This window comes from Oryx dammah, unplaced genomic scaffold, assembly GCF_014754425.2.
Source record: "Oryx dammah isolate SB20612 unplaced genomic scaffold, SCBI_Odam_1.1 HiC_scaffold_26, whole genome shotgun sequence".
Classification (NCBI taxonomy): Eukaryota; Metazoa; Chordata; class Mammalia; order Artiodactyla; family Bovidae; genus Oryx; species Oryx dammah.
In genome coordinates this window covers 32020084-32027163 of record NW_024070210.1, presented here as the reverse complement: position 1 = coordinate 32027163, position 7080 = coordinate 32020084, and the positions used below count along the sequence as shown (strand labels likewise).

General features: G+C 45.1%; 1 pseudogene; it reads left to right on the top strand.

Moving 5' to 3' along the window:
• The first annotated feature begins 347 nt into the window (after positions 1-347).
• On the top strand, positions 348-445 carry LOC120853837 (annotated as a pseudogene).
• The last annotated feature ends 6635 nt before the right edge of the window (positions 446-7080 follow it).

Sequence of the window (7080 nt, the reverse complement as noted above, 5' to 3'; positions counted from 1 at the left end):
ATTCCTAGTATGGAGAGCTTAATTCTGTCAAAACACATATGTAGACTTGGGTGAACTGAAATAGACTAATACTGGATAATACTGGAGTAGGTTGCCACTTCGTACTCCAGGGGATCTTCCTGACTCAGGGATTGAACCTGTGTCTCTTGTGTCTCCTGCATTGGCATGTGGATTCTTTACCACTAGTGCCACCTGGAAAACCCTAATAGTGGTTATTCAGTCTTTAATTACATATTCCTAGTTATGGTGTTATTGAACAGCTCCCTTTTAGAAGAGTCTTCCTTACATTGAACCAGAATCTGTGTCCCATGACTTCCACCCATTATTCTTAGCTTTACCATTGGGAGGCACTGTGGTTAAGAGTGCAGATTCCAAGATATAGAGAGGATTAGCATGGCCCCTGTGCAAGGATGACATGCAAATTCATGAAGCATTCCATATTTTATTGAGAAAGAAAAAAGAGTTCAAATTCCAGAATTGACTAGATCTAAGTTCAAAGCACAGGCACTTGCTGATTATGTGATCTTGGCAAGTTACTTCGCTTCTTTGTACCTTAGTTTCATCTTCTGTAAAGTGGGAATAATAATACTATCCATTTTATAAGACAAGCTGGACCAGACCATAAATGATGGTCTGGGTTTGAGGACTATTGAGGTTTGCTTTGAATTATTGTAGCTTCTGTGTATTATCTGATCAATTTGGAATTCCAGTACACTGTTGTTCACAAACTGGAATTATCGTGGTTTTTAAAGGATAGTGGTTTAGGTTTTCCTCAAGTAAAAGGGAGTAGGCAGTCCAGACCTGGTATTTTCTGCTGTGCCATTTTTAGTGGGTAGTTTCATGATTCAAGATGGCCAGTGATCGGTGTTCCAGACAGAAAACCCAAAAAGGGAGAGAGGGTACATGCCAATAGCCTTTCTTCTTTAAGAAGTTTTACTGTAAATCCTAATCAACAATGCTTACCTGTCATTGGACAGAGGTAAATCATGGGGCCATCATTGGCTGTAAGGAAAACTGGGAAACATGGTCTTTTAGCTAGAACATTACCATCCTAAATAAAATTAGGATTCTGACACCAAGGAAGAAGAGAAAAATGGGTATTAGGCAGGTTGCAGTCCCTGCTACATAAATTAATCAAGCAGTAAGCAGTGCAAAGTGTATAGACATAACATAGAGTCAGGGTTCTCCAGAGAAGCAGAACGAGTAGGATTCATTTTAAGGAACTGGCGCATATGAGTTTGGAAAATGACCAATCTGAAATCTGCATGGAGGCCCAGGGAAGACCTGATGTTGCAGCTCAAGTTCAAAGGCAGTCTGTTGGCAGAATCCTTTCTTGGGGTGGGGAGCCTCAACCTTCCTCTCAAGACCTTCAACTAATTGGATGAGATTCCACACACACACACACTGATAGAGAGTATTCTCCTTTACTTAAAGTCTACTGAGTTAAATGTTTATCACATCTAGAAAATGACTTGACAGAAGTCTCTAGACTGGTGCTTGACTGAGTACTGTGACCCAGCCAGACTGATCCACAAAATCAGCCATTACACATACATTAAAGTTACAACTTTGGCAGCTCTGTGCCTCTGTTTCTAATGGATTGAAGTGGACGTGAAGTTCAGTGAATCTACCAGCCCTGGAGGAACTTCCCAGGTCAGAAGAGCCCTGAGCCTTGGCTTGCCTTTTGCATCTTTTCTGGCTGGTGGGGTGGCGAGGTACGGGTGGCAGGAGCGATGTTTGATGCTCTGGGGTCACCTTGTTACCATGGAACGCAGCCTTTGTGTTAGTCACAAGATATTTACTTCCACGTTTTATTTCTTACTGAGCCTTGGGCACTACCGGCCTAGTCGGAGCCCGCTGTGAGTCACGCATGGGTGCTGTCGGCTCACTCACCTAGACCTTTCCCAGGCAGGGGCTCAGCACAGGCCAAGGCTCACCAAACTCCACAGAGAGTTCATTCTCATTCCCAACAAACATTTGATTGTCACTCTCACGTCCTCTCGTAAGTGTTTCTTCTCCTATACATGCCTGGTTTCAGTCTCAGCACGTTATAACCTTGAGTGTACATTGTCATATTGGCAGGGGGTTGGGGGCGGGGGCGGGTAGTGGTGATAGGAGGGTGGGAAATGGGACATGTTAGTGCACTTTCTCATTGTCACAGATGTTAGTGTGCAACGTAGTTAAATGCAGACTTTAAACAGTGGAGTTTTATAAGTTGAATAATAAAAGCAGTTTGTTTATAAGCACATAAATAGCACTCAGTAGAGGAAATAAATCCTGTGTTCACAGGGGCATTTCATTTGTGGGTGTACAGCTCCCTCCCACTTCTGACCTGAAGAAGTCTGATCTGGTGACAGCTCATTTTGCAGACATCACAACTGGAGCAAAGCCAGATCAGAGGTACGGGGCAGGGGAAGGGTGGACTTGGTATTTATTATGTGGTGATGCTCTGTAACTAAGCTGTAGCTTTACTGCACTTTTCCTCAAAGCCTCCAGATATGAAATCCAGGTAGAACTGATAGGGTAGAGGCCGAAAGAGAGCACTATGATGCGTTTGCAGTTATGTCTGGTGATTTCTTACATTCTTACTTATGCCAGATTAGAGCATCTTTATTAATGGAGAGAAATACTGGCAAGGGGTGGGTTGGAAGGAATGTATTTCACAACTGTCTCTCTCTATATATATATACATAATATATAATCTTCAGTTTGAAATTTCCCTTGGTTTCCATAGCCCAGCTGCAGAAGGCCACCCAATTAGTTAAAAAGAAAAAAGGTTTGAAATCAGGGCTGGGTTTCTTTGTGTGAACTAAAATAGAGGAAATGGCTACAATTGCCTTGCCAGGGGTGTTCAACCCTTAATTAGACTAAAAAAGCCATCATATAACATCAGACAACTTAAAAAGATGTAATAAGGGAACTGTCTGCTTTGCACATCTGTTAAGAACATCTGGCTTTGGCCTGAGCCCTGATAACTCTGACAGTTAGCTGGTGGCCCACAGATTAGAAAAAGAGGCAAACCCTCAACCTGTCAGGCTCCTGGCATAACCACCAAGCCCAAGGGCGAAAAGAAGCTGGGGCATTTGAAGCTGCCAGCATGGCCTGTGCTCAGCTCACATTCTGACTGCAAACTTGAAAGAGAGAGGCTTTTGGGGACTCAGGTGCTGGCCTCAGGATGTGGTCCCTCTGTACCTGGCCCCAGAGGGCCCTTCAGCACCAGCATCGTCGTTGCTGGGGGAAGGGCGCGGTTAGGAGGCTGCATCCCTCCATCACAGCTCCATTTCTTTGGTGGTATGTGTGTGCTTAGTCGCTCAGTCCTGTCTGACTCTTTGTGACCTCGTGGACTGCAGCCTGCCAGGCTCCTCTGTCCATGGGATTTCCGAGGCAAGAATGCTGGAGTGGGTTGCATGCCCTCCTCCAAGGGATCTTCCCAACCCAGGTGGTACTGGGTTGTTGAAGAGATGTGCCCTGTGGCAGGCTGCATTTTCCAAAGATGGCCATGACAACATCTCTCATCCCACAGGCTAGTCCTCATCAAGAGGCAGAGTCTCACTTCCCTGCCCTCGAGTGTAAGCTGGCCACAGTGACATGCTTTCAGCCAGTAATGTGTCTTGGAGATGGTGACTTCCGAGGTTGGGCTTGGAAGGCCATGCAGCTACCCCCGGGCTTTCTCAGAAGGCTTGCTTTGTGGACATCCCTCCTTTGGTGCTCTATCTCAGAGCCAGCCGCCAAGCTGTGGGAAACCCCAGTCATAGGAGAAGGCCACATGCGCGTGCTCCTATTGACAGTCCCAGTGGAGGCTGGCCTTTGAGTCCTTTCAGCTTGATCCCAGACATATAAGGAAGGAAACCTGCAGATGATTCCAGCTCCCAAATGAGTTTCACAGCTGAGGCCCCAGACATCATGAAACAGAGACAATATACCCCTACTCTGCCCCATCCAAATTCCTGACCCCAAGCATCTGTGAGCACAATAAAATGGCTATTATATTGATGAGGGTCTTCCCAGGTGGCGCTAATGGTCAAGGACCCACCTGCCAATGCAGGAGACAAAAGAGACAGGTTTGATCCCTGGGTCAGGAAGATGCCCTGGAAGAGGAAATGGCAACCCATTTGAGTATTCTTGCCTGGAGAATCCCATGGACAGAGGAGCCTGGTTGGCTGCAGTCCATTTGGTCACACAGAGTCGGAACCAAAGGAAGTTTCCAGTTGAAGATCTATATCGTCCACTAGGTTTGGGGTGGTTCATTATACAGCAATAGACAATCAAAGCGTGTCCATAAGACACACTTCTGGTGGAATCTGAATGCTATTAATCATTCACTCTACCCCCCTCCCCAACCCCAGGATCATGCCCAGCACTATGTTACATAAAGTACACTTTTGTAAGAGAAGTACAGGGCTACCACTTGCTGCTTTTTCGTAGGAACAGAAAAAGATACCCATTCCTCTGAGACAGTGTGGTCCTGCCCCACAGCACGAGCCTGGCAGGCCACGTGCATACTCTAAACCTGCTAATATCTTGTGTAGTGTGCCAACTGCACTACTGTATACGGCAGCCCTGGAGAAGTGTAAAAGTGAGTCTCTCCTAAGGAGTTTACATTCTTATCAATATAAAATATGTGCATTTTATAAAAGGAAAGTGTCAAAATGCTAAATCATGTGCTGACACTGATTAGAAAAAGTTTTGTGCCCTGTGGACTGTAGTCCACCAGGCTCCTCTGTCCATGGAATTCTCCAGGCAAGAATACCGGAATGGATTGCCATTCCCTCCTCCAGGGGATCTTCCTGACCCAGGGATTGAACCTGGGTCTCCTGTATTGTAGGCAGATTCTTAACCATTTGCGCCATAGTGGAAGCCCAAAGAAGAACCACTGAACTTTTAAATAGAAGATCTGGGTAGAAGAACTGGGCTCAGGTTACATTCTGCTACTGACCAGTATTCAAGGCCCTGCTGGGTGTCTGGGAGCAGGTGCCTGGGTTCTTTGAACTTTGGTGTCTTTCACCTGGGTAGTAAGAAGTGCCTCTTAAGTGCTCACTGTCAGATATCCCCCACTTATGGCAGAGCGGGGTCTAAGGACTTAGTCAGAATTACTGCCAAAACCTGGACTCAATAACTCATATGCACATGTTGTTTGTTCATATGGCTCGGTTCTTAGGAGAAAAAAAAAAATCACCTCAATAGAAAAGTCTTCCCCAACCACCATCTTTAAAACATCAGAGCTCCGTGACCACTACTATTCCCTCTCTGTGGTGGATTAGGGATGGCCGCGCGTTCTTTGATCCCCTTCCTGTGGAGAGACAGGGTCTCTGTCACTTACATGTAGGCAGGTCCTGTGGTTTCTTTGAGCAACAGAATATGGCAGATGTGGTGCTGGGACAGTTTCCAGGCCCAGGCCTTAGGAGACTGACAGTTTCCACTTCCTGCCTCTTAGAACAGTTTCTCTGGGAGTCCTGGATTTGATTACCTGAGGCTGCCATGCTCAAGTAAAGTGAAGGCACTCCACTCAAGAGTTCCAGCTTAGCCCAGGCTTCTGGTCACCCCCACTGAGGCCCCAGACACTCTGGACCTTCAAGACGAGTCCATCTGCCAGTTGACATCACTGACTAGAAGAAGGACTCCCCCATCTGGCCCTGTCTGGCCCGCAAAATTATGCGATGTAGTAGAACAGTTCTTATTCCAAGCCACTAAGTCTTGAGGTGGTTTGTTACACAGCAGTTCCAGTTATCTGGAAGACCACCCCTCCTCAGTATATTTTGTTTTCCTTACCTCCAGTGGTGTCCTGAATCTGGCTCATACTGGCCTGTGAGAACAGATGATAAAATTTTCAGGAATTCTGTGAGCTAGTTATTAAACAAAGCCATCACTAAAAATGAAATAATTCAAATTACAATGAAATGAATTATGTTAAAAACAAAAGTAATAGATCCTAAAAACTCATAACATCCTAGCTCTTTTACTATGTTTTACTCTCATCTGTGCTTTGAGGTTAGATCCCTTGGGTCTGTCTATGGTGGGGCTGCTCTGCAATAGTGCGTTACAGCTCATCTCCTCCCAAGTCCATGGTCAGGGATATCACACTGAGAGCTTGAAAGTCACTGTGCGTGTCTGCTAAGTCGCTTCAGTCATGTCTGACTCTTTACGACCCCATAGACTGTCACTGTAGTGTGGTATAAATACCACAGAAATCATCAAATGCCTTCCAGAGAGCTGGTTGTTAAATATGTCCGAGCTCGCCATTACTGCTGTTCACTGTACTTACAACCAACAGATGTGTTAGGTATTTTATTGAGTGTTTCTTTATTGTTTCCTTCCTCAGTGGAATCTAAGCTTCCTGAGAGGAGAAACTTTGTCTTTTTTTTTTGTTCACTGTTGTTCCCCCCAGAAACTCAGAAAGCATCAAGCACAGAGGAGGCATTCAATTAATATTTTGCATGAAGGCATTCTGCTCTGTAGCATATGTGTAGTGAAATTCATAGGTCATTTGCCACATCCTCTTCTCTGGAGACCTACTGGGATCACTCTCAGCAGCTATGTGATCTGACGTGCTGGCCACAGACTCGTAGTTCAAGCTAGACCAGTGAACATCCCTTAACCACACATTTGGAGTTAAGTGAGGGAATCCAAGATGAAGTGGGTGTGTGAGGATAAGGGAGTGTGAGCAGAGTCCAGCAGTTGTGGAACGACAGGTACTTTAAAACTTGCGGGCTTGCAAGCTATAGATGTCCTTTTCCTGTTCATCATGGGGACTGAGTAGCAAAGAAAGCTCTTCTTCCAAGAAGACAAAGCCATTTCTCAGAGAGACACAGTGATAAGTGATGGCTGCTTCTGAGGTCTCATGTGTTCTCAACCTTGGGTCTCTCTGTATCCTTATAAAATGTTCTCTTGGTGTGCATTCACTAACTTAAATTGATTTCTGCAACCCAAAACACCCTAACAAATACAATCTCTGTGTTTGTTTTAATATAATCTTTAAAATTATTTTAAAAAATAGCCATGTGTCTCTCTGGGTCCTTTTGGTAGTTTGGAAGGATAAGTCATGTTTAATCTCTATGGTCTGAAAACACATATATGATGTTT